General features: G+C 46.0%; 1 protein-coding gene across 2 annotated transcripts in view; it reads left to right on the plus strand.

Annotated features, from left to right (window-relative positions):
- ASTN2 (astrotactin 2) overlaps nt 1-21,682 on the plus strand; it is a 766,181-nt gene that overhangs the window by 389,977 nt on the left and 354,522 nt on the right. The window lies entirely within an intron of this gene.

Genomic DNA, 21,682 nt, shown 5'->3' on the forward strand with positions numbered 1-21,682 from the left:
AAGCACCTGCCCCATCAGAGGTAGATGCAGCCAGCGGCATCTCCCTTAGCAGTCTCTGCTGGAGAGAGGCAGCTGGAAACCCAGTGACTTTGATGGGGCGTGCAGCTGAGGGTTACGTGGTGTGTGGGGCACTGCTGAAGGAGTCAGGCATCAGCTGAGACAGCCAGTGTGCAGAGCCATAGGGCCATACTTTGGTGATTTTAGTCACTTACTTCCTTATTCGCAAACCACACCCTACGTATTGATCACCGACATGATCCTAGGGAATGAAGATTCTTCTGCAAAGCCCCCACCTCAGACGCTTATATTTAGAGTCGGAGATAGCATGTGAGTATACAGGGGTACAAGGCAAAAAGAAACCAGGCCCCATGCCCTGAGAAACTGCACATGTCGGAAGGCAAGCCCATTGTGACTCCATTGCTGTAGCCAAGACAATTCTTGTAGATAGATCCCATCCATCCAAATCACTGTGCTCTGTGAATACTCATGGTGTGTTATTGCCAGAGCTGGCCAAAGAGGAACCAGAGCACCAGTAAAAGCCTTTAGGAACAATAAATATAAAAGTAAGTGGCCCCATGAGTGGAAGTATTAGCACAGCTCGACATTTATCGCTGCGTGATCATGTGGAGGTTCGCATGGGCCACAGATAGTGCCCGAAGCTTGATGTCCTCCAACAGCAGAAATCCATCTTTTAGGAGGTGATGGGGAAGAGGGGAGTCCTGGCCAAACAAAGCAGGGCTAGGTGTGGATAGGGGCAAAGGCATCCTGCCTTCTCCACATCTCAGTAAATGTACAAGGTTTATGAATGGGATTCAAAATGAAAATGTTTTGTTTTGTTTTGTTTTGTTGGTGCTAAAGCTCAAGGATCAACTTTAAAAAAAATTTATTTAATTTATGCATACAAGAATCGGGACAAGCCAGAGATACAGAGGGTGAGAGGATTCACCAGAGACAGAGTGGGGAACAGAACAGGCAGATGGGCTGAAATACACTGCTGAGGGGGGTAGCAGACAAGGCAGGAGAGGTCTGCACCATGTGGGTCAGCTCCCTGGTGGGGGATGGAACTTGTGCTGCAGTGGCTGTGGACAGTTTCATAGTGCTACACTTTAAGCCCTGTGCCACCAGGGAGGGCCCTTGAGATTCAATTTTTAAGCTGACCTCTTTACTAAATTCCTAATGTGCTAATTAATTTACCCCAAATTTATGGTCCTGAGACTGCCTGCTTAGACAGTTCTCTCCTTTTCCCCCACTCTCTTAGAAATCTGACTTTGCTTTTTTGTATAAGCAATAGCCTTCTGGTGATCTCCCTTTTCTATAATAAATGAGATACAAACTAATAAATACCTAATAATTAGACTGAATGCCTCTAGGTTATTCTCTGATTGGGATGTTGCTTTGGAATCAGCCACAGCTGAGTTCCAATCCCAGCTCTGTCACTCTGTGAGTGACCCTGCAGAAGTGAGTTAACTTCCCTAGGTCTCACTTTTCTAATCTGTAAAATAGAAAGAAAAAAGCCTACCCAGCTCATCAAGTCTGTGAAAGATTGAGATAAAGAAATTCTTGTCAAGCCCTTAGATAGCATCTGGGGCTCAGTAATCAAAAGCTTTATTTAACTGGTTAGCAGCATGATCAGACATCTAATTAAGAGAGTTGATCAAATATTTCTTGCACAGAAAAAGAATAGTAATGCCAAGTTACCTGTATTTGTTATGTGAAGGCAGATGTGTTGAAATGGGACATCATGACATGAGGGCAGGGCACAAAAAGAAGAAAGGAACAGAAGTTCCTGCAAGCGCAGACAGAGGGTATACCAAGGAGAAATGCGGACCAAAGGGGGGGAAAAAAATCTGAGTTGTTGCTAACAATTCAGGAATCTGCACAATTTATTGGGATCCATATGTGTTTTGAGGTAATTTTTGAAAATAGTCCCAAGGTTTCTGATGAGAGAGACCATTCACAACAGGACTCTTCTGAATATCGCTGACTGCTACATGGACATTGTAGATTTTGAACTAGGCCTTGGCAATGAGACAGGGGTGACATTCCAGCCTGAGCCAAAGTAAAATAGACCAGTCTGGATGTAGAATAACACCAAATAGCAGAAGCGTCGTAAGAAGGCGTGGGGTTCAATCACCAGCTTTTGTTATACAGGCTTGTGTGTTTCGGCCTGACTTTGGGCAGTGACGGGACATTGAAGACTTTTGAGTATATATTTTCTTTTTTTTTTTTTTAAGGTTTATTTATTTATGCATTCAAGAACTGTGGTACAGGCCAGAGGTGCGGGGGGTGAGAGGAGGATTCACCAAAGACAGAGTAGCATGCAGAACAGGCAGACTGACTGAAATACACAGCTGAAGGGAGTAGTGGGTGGGTCAGGAGAGGTCTGCTGTGCCATCTGGGTCACCTTCTTGGCCGGGGATCCAACTTGTGCTGCAGTGGCTGCTGATAGCTTCATAGTGCTGTGCTTTAACTCATTGTACCACCAGCGAGGGCCTTGAGTATGTATTTTCAAGCCTGACCATGTACTGCATGAAATGTATCTGAGTCTCTGGCTCCTTCTGAGATGGCCCCACCCCAGGCCAACCATGCTGCACCTCATCTGTAGTGATCACTCCCTGGGTGGAAGTGGGGGGTGGATGACTCTGTCAAACCTGATCAGTAAGCACTGGCTCAAACCCAAATAGGACTTTGTAGCCACACCTTGTTCACTCACCTGTCCTCAAAAAGGTCTGGTGGCCCCATGCTTCCTTAGGCAGAAGTTCAATTTTGCCAGGACACACTCTCTGCAGACACTAGGTCAAGAGACACCGTCTAAGTGCTCTCTCAGACCATCAAGAATGGAATATTTCATTGTGGAACATGAGCAGCCCAGACTGGGACAGAGACAAAATGGCAAGCTAAAGAGCGGAAGGGCTGCGTAAGGTGATGACTTCCAGATGGGAGAAGCCATGAGAGGCACCACAGAAAGGGAGAGTGCTTCCGGCTGGCTGACCTCAGCTGGGGGAGCTGGCACGGATCTCCCACTACAAAATGGACTTTGATTGGGACCTTAGTGCTCTGCTCTTGAAGAGTCAAGCTTGAGATGGATGGGCTGCTTTTAAGTGTTAACTTAAACTTCCTCACTGTAAAGTGGCATTGCACATCCAGGGATCCCAGGGGCTGTGATGAGGTATGAGGGAGAAAGATATTCAGCCTTTCAGCCTTCACAACCTCAGTCGTCTTCTTTTTCTTTTTAAAGATAAAACAATCTTCAGAGGAAAGAGCAGAAATCTTCACCCACCAAAGTATGAACCCACCTTAAAGTCCCCCTCCTTAGTAATTATATATGCACACTTTCAGATCTGCTGACATGCACGTAGGTAAATTTTAACCCAAACACGATCATAGTGTTTATTTTACATGAAGCTTCCTTTTTCTACTTAACACAAAGGTTTAAAGATCTCTCCATGTCACTTGACACAAATCCATGATATTCTGTCTCACAGTTGATGAATAGTTCATGGTAAAGTTATACCATGATCTATTTAACCACCTGCCAACAATTTGCCTTTAAATTATTTATGTGTTTCATATATGTATACTTACACACACGTATGCATATACACATATGTGTAAAGCCACTAATAAACAGCCTCATGCATGTATCTTTGTGACAATGTTTAAGTTCCTGCTAGATTGCCATCTGTGTTAATGATTCCAAGGGTCAGACTAGCCACTGTTGAACATATGTTGATTAAAAGCCACTGAATCAGGCATTGTGAAAATACATGAAATAAATCAGGTACTTCCTTTAGAAGTTTATTATTCTTTATAGGCAGAATCCTTTGTAAACAATATTTCCAGGTATAAAGTACTCAGAAATAGGCCAGGGTGGACAATAAGAGCCCTGTGGGGAAGATGGCCTCAGATCTGGTAAAGGACAGGAGGGCAGAAGGTTATGTCATTCCTAGTGGAGTTTTACCTTCTTCAAAAGTAATCAAGGAAGGCTTCCAGAAGGAGTTAGTCCTGGGACATTATAAAAAAGAAATGAGTCTTGACTATGGATATAGAGAGGAGTAGTTATTGCCCATAGACATAACACAGTCTGAAATAAGACAGACTCGAGAGTCAGAAAGACCTGAACCTGGGATTCTTGGGTCACTGCCCATTAGCTATGTGACTCTGGGCAAGTAAGCAGCCCTCAGCAACCCCTGTTTATTCACCTCTACAGTGGAAGTAATAGTCCAGGTGACCTCAGAACATCATTTGTTCCTTCTATCACAAATTCTTTATGATCACATACCAGGGACCTTTGTTCTAGACAATGGGTGTGCAACAGTGAACAAACCACATAACAGGCCTGTGTGCACAGAGTTGGTATTCCAGTGGAACACCAAGCAAAGTAATATAGGCTCAAGAGATTAACCCAGTACCTACAAGTGAGCACAGGAGCAGAGCATCTTCATCTCAGCTGTTAAGGTTGGAGGGTGTCCTGAGCACCAAAAGGGCTTACAAGACACTGCAACGTAGAATTCTGATCTATGTAAGAGATCCTACAAATTGGTTTTTCCCATCCTTCCCTTTCTTTATCTTTGTCTGCTTCTTGCATGCGCTCCCTTTATATTATTTGTTGTTAATGTTGCTCCTTATAGGAGCTAGAGAAAAGCTCTTTGGCTTCTATGCCACTAGAATTATTTAGAGCCTCCATCGAGAGCAGAGCCAGCTGGCCTGGTTCCGGAGCCTGGCAGATCGACAGAGCACAGGGAAGAGGTGTGTTTCTGAGATGGGACCAGGTGCTCAGAAAAAAATGCCCTTCATCCAAGAGAATTTTGCTGCCCCAGGAGGAGACTGTGGGCCCTCAAAGCCTCTTTGGGGGGGCATCAGATCCAACCCTCACATCCACTGTACATGTCAAAAAGAATCGGAGGTGGTATTTGAAACAAGACTTGTCAATTTTAAGAACTAATTGTAAAGCAAATCAGGAATGAACTTGCTAACCACAAACCAGGCACCACCACATCCCTAACATCAAAATGTCACTTTTAAATGCTATTGACACAATCAAAGAAACTCAAATAAACAAATCTGTCTTTAAGCAAATCTTAACAAATACAAATATTGGTTGATACATTCTGGAGTTCTTTTTTTTTTTAACTATATACAGCACCTTTATTTTTATAAGACTATAACACATCTTTACAGTCTGCACCCCACTTTCAGTTATAATATAAATTTGTTCCATGTTATTACAGTTTTTTGTAAATTTCATGCCTAATAACTGCATGATAGTCCATGTAATGGCTGGGCCAGAGAGATGGATGGAGGGGAAAGAAACAGGGAGTAAAGAAGATGGGAGATTGACATCTGGAGGCAGAATGTAAATAAGAATAGGGAAAGTTGAGAGAATCCCATGGGATTTGACCCTTTTTGATGCACCAGTATTCCAGACAGGTTTTACAGAAAGGCATCAGCCTGTAGCAGAGAGCTGGAAATGAGGAGATCCACGGATCCAAGGAAAAATAAAGACCTGCCTGTATTTCTAGTCTAGATTATCTCAACAACCCCCGATGCACCTGCCAGCTTCTAATCAGCAAATGCCATTGACTATGAGGCTGGTTTTTTTTTGCCCATTACCCCTGTCACTATGTACAGGAAGCCCTCCCTTCCCCCAGCACTAATGAGAGTGCCCTCCCTCTACTCGGCATGAGCCGAGTGTTTCCTTAAGACAGACACCATATCTACTATGTTCAACCAGAGTCCCTGGAGCCAGCAAAGTACTAGACTCATGGTTGGTGTACAGATGTTGCCGAATTAACTAACCAATTAACAGATTCATTCACAAGCTATCTCATCTTTCCCTCCCACTGTCTTTTTACCTCTCTGGTGCTGATCCATCATTAATGTGCCTTGAAATCATCTGGGAACCAGGTTAAAGAGCAGCGTCTGATTCAGAGGTTTGGGATGCAGCTTAAGATTCTGCATTATTTATAATTTCTAAAGAGAAAGTTTGGCCTCTTTAAAGAACAAGTAAGGAAATTCTATTGTCTCCCACTCCAGGCGCTTAGTGTCCATGGAACATTCTTTATGAATTCATTTATTCACTAAATACTGATTGAATATCCTAGTCTATACTTGGAAGACTCAATTGCAATCCAAGCAGATGTGATCACCTGCCCTCTTAGAGCATATGATCTGGTGTAGAAGCTACCTTATGGTCACACGTCACTTAAAACAGGGACATATTCTGAAAAATGTTTGCTAGGTAATTCTGTCATTGTGTGAACATCATAGAGTAAAATTATATAAATCTAGATGCTATGATCTACTCTGTACCTAGTAGGGATCTTGTCCAAGTATAGATGGGAGAATCTGTAGGGACCACCATTGACTATGTAGTCAGTCATTCACTGAAATGCCATTGAGTAACACATGATTAATATCAGCAACTCACCAATTCGTCAGTACTTTCAGAACGATTTATGTGCCAGAGTGTAAGTGGCGTGTTGCAATGGGATTTCGGTAGGATGAAGGGGTGACCTCAAAAGGGGATCAGGGAAGTTTCTCTGGGAAAGTCAGACTTGATCTGAGTGCTAAAGGATGAGTGAGGTTGAAGATGTAGAGGGATGAGGGAAAAGCATTTCAATCAAGAACATGGTCAATGTCCTGAGGATATCTGCAATCTCAGGAGTGAGAATTCTTCACTTGAGGGAGGGGAAAAAAAAAATGGAAAAATCTCCCAGGAAATTAACATCCTTTGTAGTTGCAAAAATGGCATTTTCTAAGTCCATAAGAAATCATAGACTTAAGAGAAAGGTGAGAAGAGAGGTGAGGCAGGGAGAACCCAGTCTACCTTTTTCCTAGTATATGGTCTCCCTTTGGCATCGCCAAATGGCTCGAGGTTTTTGATGTAAGAAAAACAAAGACCTGGATTCAAAGTTTCCTTCATTGACTCGTAAGCTAGTTCCCTCATTTCTCCAAGACGTGATTTCCTACCATTGCCCTCTCCCCCTCCCCCACTGTTAGCCCACCACCACTTAGCATGTCTCTTGGGCAAGTCATTTCAACTTTCCCTATTCTGTGAAATGGGGGAAATGCGGATGGTCTCTTCTTGCAGGGCAGTAATTGGCCATTTTAATAGTAATTTGCATAAAACAATAATTCAGTCATTTCCTTCCTTCCAACCTTGAAACCGCAGATCTCACCATCTGATGTTGGCACTTTTCACTGGTGTTGGACCAGCATTGGGGGGAAGGGCAATGGCAGCAAATCACATCCTGGAGAAATGAGGTGACCCTGTTAAGAGCTGGTGCTGAAAATTCATCTTCAAAAGCTTCAGCTGACTTGCTGATCAAAAGCCTTTTCTCTGAGAAGACTGGTTAGACCTTGAGAAAGGAACCCCTGGGCTTTCCAGCAAGTCTAGGACTGTGGACATGTGAGTACATTGGCCCAGGCATTCACCTTGTAGCTATGGCTTTGCTGTGTCTGTAGGGAGAGGGAGTCGGGAAATTTGGCAAATTAGGGCTTCTCTGAAAACAGTGGTTTGCCAAGCACTTTCCATTTTTGGAGGGATGGGTGGATTGTTCCATTGGTGTGAGTCTGAGCCCAGAAATACCCCCTGAGCAGTTGTTTTGATAGTTAACACTGAGGCCAGATCTGCACTGTAGATCTTTATGATCTTTATGATGTATTGGTGGTGATGCTGCCTTAGTTTATTCTATAAAAATGGATCATCTGGAGTCAACCTTGGTGGGAATTGGAAAGGATAAATTTTAATGCCAAGGGGACATCACTCCAGGCCTTTGGAAGTGCCGCTATCGGTGTTAGTGATAGAAAACATGAAAAGGCAGCTCCCAGTGAAGCAGGCATGGCCCTGCCCTGTCACTCAGTGACACTGTCACATGCTCTGACTTCTGAGCCTAGTTGGAAAGGGGTCACACCCTCTGTAGGAGGTGCCTCTAGTGACGGTTGTCAACATGGAGATGTGTTGATGAAGCTTCTGATAGTGCCTGGGACAAAGTAAGTTCTCAGGATAGGGGGGCTATTTTACAGATGATGCTGTTGTCATTGCTACTGCATCTGTTACCACAATCACCATTACCACTATCAGCACCACCACCATCACCGTCATCACCCTCTCCATCATCATCACCAGCATCACCACCAGCAGCAGCACCATCATTATCATCCAAACTAAAGATCTGGGATAAGCTTCATGGCCAGGAGAAAACTGGGTTTGAATGGATTCTGCTGAAGTTAAAATCTGTAGCCTTTCAAACTACTGAGGCATTTATTGCATTGTATATATTATATTGTTCCCATTTTAAAGATGAGGAATGGAGAACAAGGAAAGAAACTAATTTTTTCCATGTTAACACAGCAGTTCGAAACTGTTACAGGGTAGCCCAGAGTGGACTGGCAGCCTGTCTGTAGGGCCTCAGCTGCGCACTGAAAATTCAGTTGTACTGCAGGCACACACAAAAGGGTCAATAACGGGTTTGTTTACAAAAAGGGGAAAGGAAAAGGAACAACTCAGGGGAAGAGAGCAGGATACAAAGTTACTGGAATACCTTAGTGGCTCGGCTGACTAAAAATACCAAGTCACGCGGTCCGGGGAGCTGTTTCTGGAGCGAGAGTGAGAGATGCAGTGACACCCTACTTATCCCCCAATGTCCCAGAATTCCTGCTAGCTCCACCCTTGGGTCCTCGCAGTTCTCTCCCTGGTACTGCTTGGAGTTGTAGTTTCCAATCACTGGAGTACGGGGTAGGGTCCCGAAAGCTGGAATAGGGGGTAGAATCCACCAGACTCTGCAGAGTTCTTTTAGACATCCTTCCCCTTAACATAATGACCTGACCTACATAAACTGACTCACAGCATCCCACATTCTTTCTACCCACCCAAGCAGTTCCTACTCACCAGCTTGCCTGGTCCTCAATAACCTCATCCCCATAGCCCCAGTTCTTCCCCATCACTCCCTCCCTAGCACGGCCTCTGCCTGCCAGGCTTGGTTTTAATTGCAGCCACTCCAGACTCCCCAAACTCTGCACCTTTTCTTCTTTCCTCCTTACCAGCCACGTCCATCCTCCGTTGACCCAAGGAAACATTTCCACCCATCTGTTCTTTTCCTTGTGTCTCTGCTTCTGGTGCTAGAGAGCCGCCCACAGAGGTACACTGTGAACGCCTGCAGATGTGCGGCTCTTCCCGAGGCACAAGCCCCCATAATTTCCATGAGGAATGGAGATGAGAAACTCGATCCACGTGTCTCCACTCACCTTCTTGCACATGCCCGAGAGTTACGAGCAGTATAGATTATTCTAATGACAGTATTACTTCCAACTGCGTCTCTCCCATCTGTTCTTCCCCAATTACGAATGCAGGAACCCAGCATGTGTCTCCATTTTGGCAGTAGAGAATGAAATATAAGTGCTATAAAAGGGAGGATATTCTTTGAACAATACAGTTGGCACCTGTGAAGATTTTCTTGTGTTGCAGTCTCTCCTGCCTCTTCAAGAGGTAGCTGGAGTCTCCTTCAAGAAAATGCCACTGCACGGCCAACTGTCCTCCCCTCCCCTCAGCCAGGGCTACTGAGAAATGACAAAGCCAGGAGTGGCAGGGGTTGTACTTGTGGAAATGGCCCCAAACCAAGGGAAAAGGAAAACAGAGTAAATGGGAAGGCAATTTGCCATCATAAATGCACCAGGTAGGGGCTGCGGCTGGAAGAGCCATCAGACAAAACCGACTTCATGACTGTCAGTAAAGATCAGTAACTAAGGCAAGTAAACCAAGTAAACCATCAGTCCCCTTTGTATCTAAGGAAACAGAGGTTCAGAAAGGTTAAGTTACCTAGAGAGCTCACACAGCAAGGAAATGGCAGAGCTGATTCCAAACCAGCTGTACTAAGGAAGACACTGTTCACAACTACCGCACACACCCTCATCCAGTCAACCACCTCCCTGGCCCCAGCCAAGGTGAATTGATGGCTACTTGCACAACCACACCTACTGAGCCAAACCCAAGCTGGCATCTCTCACCCTGCTGCAGCCACAGACAGGATCAGACCCCGAAGGGAAACTAAAAGGCACCAAGTCCCAGATTTCAGAAAACAAATCTGTCTCTGGGTGAGACCCAGTTCGGGGCGGGGGAAGAAATCCCTAAATGTTTTATTAGCGGAATTCAACAACTACAAATATTAACAGCTAGGCTATGAATTATTTAAAACCCAACTACCTAAACCAGCCTATAAATTAAAGATGAAAGGTGCTTGTCAGCAAGAAAGAGGCCAGGTTTGCTTTGGGTTTAGGTCTGAAGAAGAAAAGGTGATCCGGTGTTTACTGAACACCTACTGTGTGCTAAGCGCTGTGCTTTTCTCATTTTCTGTTTGGAATCCCACACAAAGGCTGAGGGGGAGAAGCCGAGTTGTAGATGCAGGAAACCAAAGGCTTGAGCCAAACACTGATATCTCTGCAGACACCGGGTAAGGTAACATGGGAGCGAGGCTAAACCAGCATTTGCCTGGGGCCGTCTCTTTCCAGCTACCTCTCGGCTAGAGGACAGGCGTAGGCATAGAAGCAGAGCAGAGACCTAGACACGTCACAACAGGTTTGGGCTAATGACCTGCAGATCCGCAGAACATCCCAGAGAAGCACGGATGCTGAGGAGTCAGCCACATCCTTGTGCTGCTGCTGCTGCTTTGCGTGTTCTGGCTGTTTCTGTATACATTTCTTGAGCCCACTTTGTGTTTACAGAAGATACTCAGAAATAATCCAGAGCATTTCCACAGGCAATTCACTTGTGTTGTTCGTCTGAGAGCATTTTCCCTCGCCATAACACACCTGACAGCACCAAGAAGCCAACATGGGTGTGCTGCTATTAACTAAACTCAGGCTTCATGGCTGTTGCAACAGTTTCTCCGGGAACATGTGCTTTCTTTTCCGGAATCCAATCCAGACAGGGCCTTGAGTCCCCATGTGTCCTCAGTATCATCTGGTGGGAGATGATTTCTCCACCTTTACAGGCTTATGAGCCTGAAAAGATCCCACGGAATACTGCTCAGGCACTTTGTAGAGTGTTCCTCGATCTCAATCATACCTTTTCTGCCAACTGTGTGACAGTGGAAAAGTGACTGAAACTCGCTTCTTCTGTGAGTGTTAAATGAGATGAGCCATGGGAAGCCCCCATACAGTGACCTCCACCACCGCAACCATTATTTTGTGGGACTGGCATCATGCTTGTGTGAGCAAAGGTGTGAAGGAGCGGCTCACTTGGGGCCTTGGTTGCTTCGCCGGAAGTCAGAGTCTCAAATCCAAGAAGACTAATAGGATCATTTGGTCTGACCCTTGCTGCTTGCGTACAGAGCAGGTTGCTCTGGCCCTGTCACACTCTGTAAGGCACCCTGGCCACCCACAAGCTGCTGGGTCTGGCTCTTTGCCTCTGTGTCTTTTTAGTCTCTTGGAAGTCCCTGGGAACCCTACCCTACCCATGAACTTACTCATAGACTGGCAGCTTCCTTCTGCAAAACTCAAAACAGCCTCACTTTCTATCACGCTGTGGTTACATGAGATTCGCTGTGAGCTTGCTGATCTCTATACAGGTGGTCCCTCTCATCTTATTTTATGATGTGGGCTCTGTCTGCTCCAATCTCAGTAGATTTATCAGTAGCCAAGGAATCCAGAGCCCTTCACTTGCTTGGTCCCTGTCAGAGCTTGAGGTTTCTGCAGTGAGAGAATGTTTGAGATGGCGCTGGACCCCAGGAGCATTACACACGTAAGCACGTCAACTCATCGACCTCACGGTTCTCAAAGTAGTGGTGGGCAGTGGCTCAAGACTTGGTTATCAAGGTCTGGGGTCAGTGCTTCAGTGTCCACTGGACAGATGCCAGGGGTTCTGCTGAACATCCTAGAATGTACAGGGAAACTCCCCCTGTGTAAGAATATTGGGGTCCAAAATGTCAGTCTTGCAGAGGCTGAGAAAACCTGATCTAAGGAGATCTCAAAAGACAAGAGCCTCCACAAAGTGCCATTGATTTTTGGTGGCTTCTTTTCTTTTACTAAGTGTATATTCACTTCCCTACCTAATTTTGAATTCTTGCCTTTGAATTCTTTTTTCTCAAGAAGACTAAATCCTATCTGCTTAGGCTCCACCAAATTAGAACTGTCCTTTGCACAGAGCCTCCAGACCCCTTTCCCCCAGGACAGGTTTCGCACTCTCAATTTCTTCTCTCTACAGGGTCGTGCTCATCAATATAAACAGGTGTTAAGATTTCTCATCTGACAAAACAAACACAGCAAGTTCCTTGACCTGCTAAATGAATTGGCTTCCACTCCTGTTCACTGCCCTTCTTTACAGCAAGACCTCTCCAGAGTCGTGTGTCCTCACCTCCTCCAGCCCTCACATTTCTTCCCTCCAATCTACCAGGCTCTCACCCACCCCCCCTCCCAGAAAGAACTCAAGCCTCATTGTTTGTGTTCCCAGTAACCCCACCCTGCCACATCCAGTGACCAGTTCTTAGTCTCTGCTTGCTGCACCCCATTTGTGGCCACACACCTCCCTGCTAGAAGTGTTTTCTTTATTCTGTCTGACAGCACCTGCCTATTTCAGAGGCAGCTCTTGCTCACTCCCTCCCACTGCATCCTCCTCCTTCCCCACCTCTAAATGTTAGAGGGCAGCAAGGTGAAATCCTCAGGTCTCTCACTCCTGCTATGATTCCATTCAGTATGGTGGTTTTAAATGCCAAATAGTTCCAGCCCCAACTTCATAAATGCTTCCATTTGAATCGCTAATGGGCATCATCGCAAACATTCCATGTCTGAAATCAAGCTCATTATTCCCTCAACCCATTCCTCCCACAGTCTGCCTTCTTGGAAATGGCACCAACATGTGCCCCATTATTCAGGCCAGACACCTGAAGTTTAGCCTTCACTAGTTCCGCCTCTCATACCCACCTCCAGACTGTCAGGAAATCCTGTGTGCTCCACCTTGAAATTAAGCTATCACTCAAAACCATCTCTTTTTTTGTTTGTTTTTAAGATTTATTTATTTTATTTATGCATACAGAATTGGGGTACAAGCCAGAGGTGCAGGAGCCGTGAGAGGACTCACCAGAGACAGAGTGGGGAGCAGAACAGGCAGACTGACGAAGTGCATTGCTGAGGGGAGCAGCTGGCGGGCCAGGAGAGGTCTGCCATACCATGTGGATTGCCTCTGGGGCGGGCAGGGATCGAATTCATGCTGAAGTGGCTTTAGTTTGTTAGTGCTGTGCTTTAACCTGCTGCACCACCAGGGAGGGCCTCAAAACCATCTTAACACCCTCAGTCTACCTTCTAGTTCAGGCCAACATCATCCCTCCTCTGGGCAATGACATGACCTCAAAAGTGGTCTGTTTTCCCTCTTACCTATCAACCACAGTCTATTCTTCATGCAATAACTGGAATCATTTTTAAATAAAAATCAGATCACATCATGCCCACCTCAAATCTAGACCAAGGGCTTTTTCTGGCATTCTCAGAATGAATCCAAAGTCTCCTCCACCACTTAGACCCTTTCTAATCTGATTGCTGCCTACCTTGACCATTTCTTACCACAAATCCTTGGCCTACTTGTCCTTCTAGTACTCAAGTTCAGCTCTGCTTCAGGACTTTTGCCTGTATCATTGCCTCTTTGGAGAATGCATTTCTGCTAGATGTTGAATTCGCTCACTCCATCACTCCTCTGGGTCTTATGAATCTACTTCATACATTCATAAACATGCTTCATGTATAATACATATATTATTATATTCGGCATTCTGAGACCGAGTTTCCAATGTGGGGAAGAGAGTTTGCTCCACACCAGCCGCCCAGGATCCACCTGCATGTTCAAACTCAGTTCTGACATTATCAATGTGCAGATCCCATCAGATCCCACAAGTTAAGGGCCCATTCTCCTGAAACACTGTCCACTGGAGATACACTCATCTAAGGCCAGACTGTTGTCTGTGTTTCTGACGCACTGTCTGTAGGTCAAAGCTTTTCATCATCCCTTCCTAGTGCTCAATTCATTTATTCAAACAGTGAACAGAACCCAAGGAAACATGTTACCCACTGGATGCTGGTTTGTTATGAGGGGTTATGATAAAGGATACGGGTGAACACCAAGATGGAAGACTCACATAGGGCATCTTCCATCTTGGTGTTCACCCGTATCCTTTATCATAACCCCTCATAACAACTAGGCTATTACACATCCCTATACTCGCGTGGCTTTCAGGTCTATATAGTCAGGTCTGAAATGACAAACAGTAGCTGCTTTGGACATTCAGAACATCTGTGCTGCATGCATGCTAACTCAGCCTGCCTGTTGATCCCACTTCCCTCTGGGGTGACACACAGCCAGGCTTTCCCTGTGCTCTGTGAGAGCCTTCAGACACAGGAACCAAGCAAATGAAGGAAAAATCTCTCTGATTCAGACTGGAGACGGTGGCTGATGATGGTGATGGCATGATGTTTTTGATGGAGGAATATTTATCAATGCAGTTGTACACCAGGCCTTGTGCTAAGAACTGACTCCGCTGAATGTACCTGATATATATTGTGTCTCTGAGGTGGGTCTTTACTCTTAATTTATATGAGGAAAATTGCTGCTTTGGATGAAGAGTTGCTGCTTACCTGAATTGCAGAGCAAACAAGTGGCAGAGCAGTAAGCAAGACAAGACCACCGGGCACTTAGCAAATTGGCATGGGTGTAGTGGGGACGGGGGAGCCCCAGCAAACGGGGCAGCTTGCCCAGCCTTCCCAGTGACTTAGTGGCAAAGCTGGGACTCTGGACCCACTCCCGTGATCCAGGGAGCAGCTCCCGCAGTTCAGCATCGTTCTGCAGGCCCTTCCTTCTGCACCCCCATGTCTCCCTGCCTTCCATTCTTCACCACCACCACCACATTTTGTTTTCTAGTTCAAATGGTAAAGATCTTGCTCTTACATAGCCCTTTCCGCCAGTTTCCTGTGCATGGTACAGGTGTTGGTAACAGATATTGCCTACCATCTGTCTTTCTTAATCACACTCTGCTCCCGAAATGCAGTCACTTCTATGGTGAAATATGACCCCCATTTAGCCATGTATAACACCAGTGGGAGAGTCCATGAAGGCTGGCCTGCTTTTCCGGGCCAGGGTGCAGTACGTGATGAAACGGAGGTAGGGAAAGTTCCCTCGATCTGGGACTTGGGTATGAGGTCACTACTTGGAGCCTGCTCAGAGTACCTCCTGGGGGGGGGCCTTTGAGATCTGGACTCAGGGTGTGTCCTGGCCTTCAAGAGAACCTGGAGCACCCCGACTTTTAAGCTTCTAAGATGTAGTGAGAAATACATTAGTCAGATTTGTGACCATAGGCCAAGAGGACAGAGAACTGGACCCCAAATCGCCAAACCCATCACTTTCTCTTGTTGAGGTATCAGGAGTACATACCACAGTTCCAATGCATGTTTCACCTCTTGATGATTGAGTTAGCTTGAACAATCTATTAAGCATTCTGAGGGCTCAATTTTCTCACTTGCATAGAGGGGATCATAGTGCAAGCTGAAAGGTTTGTCTTAGATTGAAATGGGAAAAGGCACACAGTGATCTTAGTAGGCTGCATAATAGTTGCTCAATAAATATTAGTAAGAGAATTAAAGAAGAATGTGAAAAAGAGAAGCTAAATATAAAGTTTAACTTTAGGTGGACTGCATTTACTGCAGCAAACACAGTAATAGAATGTTCTAGCTTTTCCAAAAAGGATTTCAAGCATCCTCTACCTTAATAACCTCACCTAAGTCCCTGCACGTTGTGATTCTGAGCTGCCATCTCTCCTTTGATGCATTTCAACTCCTACCCCCTTGAGCAGTGCCTGTGTGCCAGGCCCTGTGGTACAGAAAGGCACGAGACCCCCCTAAATCCTGACCATCTGCAGGGAGTGGTGGGCACATGTGCCGCTCATTGTCCTTCCAAAGAAAAGATTGGACTAGAGTAACCATAATTAAGATGGTGGCGTCTGATTATTCTGGGACTGGGGGTGTGGTGGGCCTGGGGGGCTGGGGAGTATGAGGGGAGAGTCCTCTGCTGTGGGAGGTTCAGGGCTGGTAAGTGACTGCAGGCTGGATCTCATGCTTTGCTCCCACCTGTTTCCCCCAGATGGAGCAGCTCTGTTTTCTTCAGTTCCCCAAGCCCAGTCGCACATAAAGTCATGTGGGAACAGAGGTTCTGCTACTGTTTTTGTTTTTTCCTTCCTTACTTTGCATGAACAGTTTCAGCTCTATTTGTGGGCTGACATCCCAGGCTTTGCTCCCAGATGTGAGTGCGTTACGCATCATCCACTTTGATCCTTACCACTGGTGTTGCTGAGTTAGTTCTCACGGGCCTGGCTCACCTGTCTCTCGTGGCCTTTGGCACAAACCTGAGACTTGACTGGCCTGGGAGAATAAGAACCTGTGTGACTGTGAAGGGCAGCAGTGGAGAGGATAACAGAAAGTTCTACATAGACAACTTGGAGCCTAATGGCAAAAGGCATGTGCTCCTTATCTCTTCACGAGGATCCCTAGCCCCCCAAATCTCGGGATTCACTTAATCCTATGATCCCCATAGAGGCCCATGCTTCCGTGTGCCCTAAGCCCTGTGAATGTGGGAGAGAGGGCACCCGTGGACACCTTCCCTTCCAAGTCCAAGGAAGTTAAATTCGAACCTCACCTTTCAGCTTGTGGTGAAATTTGTGTGGGTGCAAAGGAAATCGTCCCATGCCCCTTGGACTGCTTCTAAGCTGTCAAATAATCAAACATGCATCAGACAGATTGACATGAGAAAACAAAAAGAAGTTTAATAAAAACCTAAGTGCCACAGGGAACTTAGGCACAGGAGAGCCTAAGAAACTCCCCCTGTGGTTTCATGGGCCCTCATAAATAACTTAGCTAAGACAAAAGGCCTTGGGGGTGAGGATCATGGGAGTGGGTCCACAGTCCCAGAGTCCCTCGCGTTGGGACGTTCCCTGGAAAGACACAGTAGACAAAGAAAGGCCTGGGTTGAGTTCTGCCTTCTCCAGGGAGAAGAGACAAGGCCAGCAGGCCTTCCCAGGACACACCCTTACAGAAGTTCACATGTGCATGTCTTTCCCAAAAGCAGTCTTCGCCCAGCCTTCAAAGCCCCTCTCATTAAATCAACCTTTGTAGAATAGATCTGTTTTGAGGTGCAGATGTTTGCTCCCCTAAAGGTAGAGACTGGGGTTGTTAATTTGGGAGAATGCAATGCCTTTATTCGGTCTCTCCTTTAATATGTAATTTATATATGCTTATTTTACATCATTCTTCATTTTGTACATTGTTTCATCTCAGCTGTAATCCCCACGGACTTCCCACCACCACTTCACCCATGTGCCATTTCCATAGTCTTGTGCATTACTCCCACCCCAATTTTCCATAGTCTTGTGCATTATTCCTGCCCCAATTTTGATCCTGTTCTCCCATAGAATGTCTCTAGTATAGAGTTGTTCCTTAATTTTTGTTTTTACTTTATTACAGTTGCTTTTTTTTTAAGATTATTTATGCATAAAGAGTTGGGGTACAGGCCAGAGGTGCAGGGATGGTGAGAGGATTCACCAGAGACAAAGTGGGGAGCAGAACAGGCAGATTGACGAAGTACACTGCTGAGGGGAGCAGCAAGTGAGACAGCAGAGGTCTGTTGCGCCATGTGGGTCACCTCTGGGGCAGGGGATTGAACTCACACTGAAGTGGGCCACTAGCTTGCAGTGCTGTGCCCTAACCCACTGCGCCACCAAGGAGACCCTTGCTTTTTTTTCTTTTTCTTTTTCTTTCTTTCTTTTTTTTTTTTTTTCAGTAATGTGTAACTAGTTGTAAGGCCAACTAGTCTTACCATACTGGGTTTCTATCTGTGTTCTTGCCCTGCCCACAGCCAGTGCCAGGGGCGGGACTGTCTGCTTAGGAAGACAAAGGCAACGAAGGAAGACAGGTCTGGCCTTTCCTAGCCCACACTCCTTCAGATTCTCCTTCCAGTGGGAGGAGCAGTGGCCTCTGTCAGGATAAAGTCTGCGAGTTGGGCATAGCATCGGGCCATCCTGCATTCAGGGCACGTAGCTTTCCAGGCGGATTCGCCCAGCCCCAAGCCTCCTTTTGTATCCTGCACATGTCTTGGTAGAGTGCTAAGTGTTTTGTGCCATTACAAATGCCCCTTTTGAATGGCACCAACTCCTGCTGGTGTCTCCTCATTGGCTACAATAGCTTGTACATGTATTTCCACTAGGACTTTTCAAAAGGAACACCAGCTCTTCTGTAAGGGAAAATCTGCCTCCGCCCATCTACCCCCACACCCCTCCACAAGTGAGGCCCAAGATTAGTTCCCTGGGTGGTCTGGCGTGTTTTTTGTTGTTGTTTGTTTGTTTTAATTTCAGTTTCCTGAAATAGCTAGGAATCCAAGAAAGGAGGTGGAGACATGGGGTCTCCATTCTGGGTTCGCTCCCCACACTGAGAAGAAGACAGGAGCACAGAGGGGTCTTTAGAGAGCTAGTAGTTGAGGTGGGGGCTGCTGAGGACATGTGCCCAGGTCTGAGTCACAAAGCTGCAAACACAAAGCCCTGACATTACCCCCAAAGGAGATTTGGAGCCTACAACACAGCCAGGTACTGGAGGGAGGTCTGAAAGATGTCTATCACAGCAACCTTAGTCTTGAGTTTATTTCTGTAATCCTGTCATGTGAATTTTTGAGGAAATGGAATCGGCCCAGGCCTTTCTGCTGTAGAGAACAGATACGGCTCCTACTCAACAGGCAGATTAATAGCAGACCCTTCTGAAGCACTTAAATGATGCCCAGTGCTGCTCTCAGCACTTTAAACTTATGACTATATCAAGTCCCTGCAAGTCCATGCTCAGGTATAGGTGATATCATTCTGCCCATTTTACAGATGAGGAAACTGAGGCCCAGCAAACATAAGCAAGTGGTTGGAGGTCATGCAGCCAGCCATGACCTGGCCAGGATTGGCACAGTAAACCATGGCACAGGTAGGGGTCTCTTGGCTCTGAACAGCCTGAAGACTGCATGGAGACTACAGCCCAGCCTATCACATATTCTAGTCTCAGTACCTGGATCCTCAGGAGAGACTCATGAGTGTCCACATCCAGGCCACAGGAGCCTCATTTATTCTAAATCCGTCTGGCATAACCATGGTACAGTGTGAGTGACGCTAATTTCCTGTTCCAGCTCCAGGAGTGTAGTAAGTGTGCTGGGGGGGGGAGAACAGAGACGCTAAAATCGGGGACACAGACTCAAGGAGCCCTTGAGCTGAATGTCCAATGGGCGGGGTGCTTAGATAGGCAAAGGGACAGAGCTAGGTCTGGTTTAGGCAGCTGAGATTTTCAGTCAGATTCAGAACTCAGTTTGTATTGCAGCCACAGCCACTTTGACATAGGACAGATTTCTTCAGACTCCTAACTTGGTTTTTAAGAAGTCCAGTTTTAAAAAATAAATATTTGATGGTAACTAGTTTACCCTCTGGCAAGCCAGGAGCAGACCTAAGGCAAAGAAAACCTAAAGCAAAGACTGAGGCTCCTGGTTGTCTCCTGGGGTAAATGCATCGCCCTCATTCAGTTACCTCCTGGACAGTCTGAACACCAAAAGGAAGAGGGCAGGGGTGAAAATGAAAAAGAGAGGTGGGCAGAAAAGGGGAGGAGGGATGTGGTAGTGGGAGACCTTTCTTTCTGGAGAGGCTGCCCAGGCGCGTAGACAGCCCTGAAGGACGGTTCCCCCAGGACAGTGCACTGGGGCGTGTGGATTTTTTCTCGTTGAGGTCAGTTGAAGCCTTGCAAGCTTATCAGCAACTTTTTCCACTTAACTACCTGGCAGAGTAAAATGTGGATGTATCACCCAGAATTAGGGTGTTTAACACTAACAGCCTGTCTAGCAGAGAAACTTATTTAGAAAGCAGAGCATCTGGTTACAGAACATCCGGTCTTTGTCACATAAGTCACCCTCCACATCATGTGAGTCTCTCTCCCTGAGGCCACAGGCCCTTGTCCCATCCCTTTGCTCAGGAGACATAACCTATTGTGCTTCGCTGTCTTTGGAATTCACATGTTTAGGTAGAGACCTGCATGTAGATAATTACATTTATTTTTCTCGACTGTTGATTTCTCTGTGTTAATTTGATTATTCACCAGTTTGAGGAATAGAGGGGTAGGGGAGAAATTTCCCCTCATCTGCAACTACCCTGAGGGTCTTCCTGATAGAAACTAAAAATTGCCTCTCTGTAGGGTCCTGCCCTCCCACCTCCCGGAGTTTTTGAGGGGCTGAGTGGGTGACATGTTTTGAGTAGTCCCCTTTATATTTCCTGTAGGAATAGCTAGTATGGATAGTGAGCCTCCTGCCTTGTCTAAATGATGGGTTTTCTGCCTCAAAGACTCGATCTTTCTTCAGATCATTTCACCAGGCTCTATCTTTTCCCTCTGACTTGCGTTTTTCGTTTTAACTTGAAACTTTGTTTCTGAGGGTAAAGTCCAAGGAGCACTGTCCTCAGTAAGGCCAACCCCTGAAAATGTCTCCACCTGCAAATCACTTAACACAGGCACCATCGGCTCTGTGACCAGGAGCCACGAACACAGTCAGGGGGAGATCGTGTTAAAAAGCAGAGCTCCTGGAAAATGGTGACCCTCCCCATCCACATCCTTCCACTCTCATAAGCCTGCCTTTGTTGATTCATAAAATGGGGATATGGGTGTCTCATGGACTAGGTGAAAACCCAGCGTGGTCCCCTGTAACAAACAGTTCTCTCCATAAATGGTCACTATCATCATTATTATGTTTCCATGGCAGGAGGTGTCCACAAATGTTCAATGGTAAAAGTGACAAAAATAATAGGATGCGGACACTGGGAAAGAAGATAGAATTCCTGGTAGAGGACTAGCCTCGTAAGGTCAGGAGGTCCTGCAAGTTTAGTGCTGCTTTGCAGGAGCCCCTCCTGTGCCCTAATAGCTTCCCTGTTAGGGCCATCCACTGACCCTCCAGCTTTGATACCGCCCCTAGTGTTGGCATTATAGAATGGTCCCCTATTGATACCCCGGAGGCGAGGAGAAGAGCACATTGAAGTTCAGCTGCAATCTTGCTCAGTTCGGATGCTTACTGACTCTGTGACAATTAAAAAAACATTAACAGTTAATTAGTTCTGAGTCCATTAAGTCAGATTCCTGATTCCACAGAGCTAAGGTAGTAACTCACCTTTTATTTATTTATTTTAAAAGCTTTATTTATTTATGCATAGGAGAACTGGGGTGCAGGCCAGAACTATGAGGAGATGAAAGGATTTGACAGAGACAGTGGGGAGCAGAACAGGCAGATCTACTGAAATACGCTGCTGAGGGGAGCAGATGGGGAGACAGGAGAGGTCTGCTGAACTGTGTGGGTCAGCTCCCTGGCTGGGAAGTGAACTCAGAGAGTAGCAGTGATAGTGCTGAGACTTAACCCCAGACCACCAGAGAGATTCATAACGTACCTTTCAACTCAATAAAGGATTGTCCCCCTTTTTTTTTCCAATTGTGAATAAAGCAGCAATAAACATGGGGGTACAGGTATCTTTTTCAATCAGTGTTTTTTGTGTCTTTTGGATAGATACCTAGGAGTGGGATTGCTGGGTCGTAGGGAAGCTCCATGTTTAGCAGCTTGAGGGACCTCCAGACAGTTTTCCATAGTGGTTGTACTAGTTTG

This window comes from Condylura cristata, unplaced genomic scaffold, assembly GCF_000260355.1.
Source record: "Condylura cristata isolate star-nosed mole 26May11 unplaced genomic scaffold, ConCri1.0 scaffold00006, whole genome shotgun sequence".
Taxonomy (NCBI): Eukaryota; Metazoa; Chordata; class Mammalia; order Eulipotyphla; family Talpidae; genus Condylura; species Condylura cristata.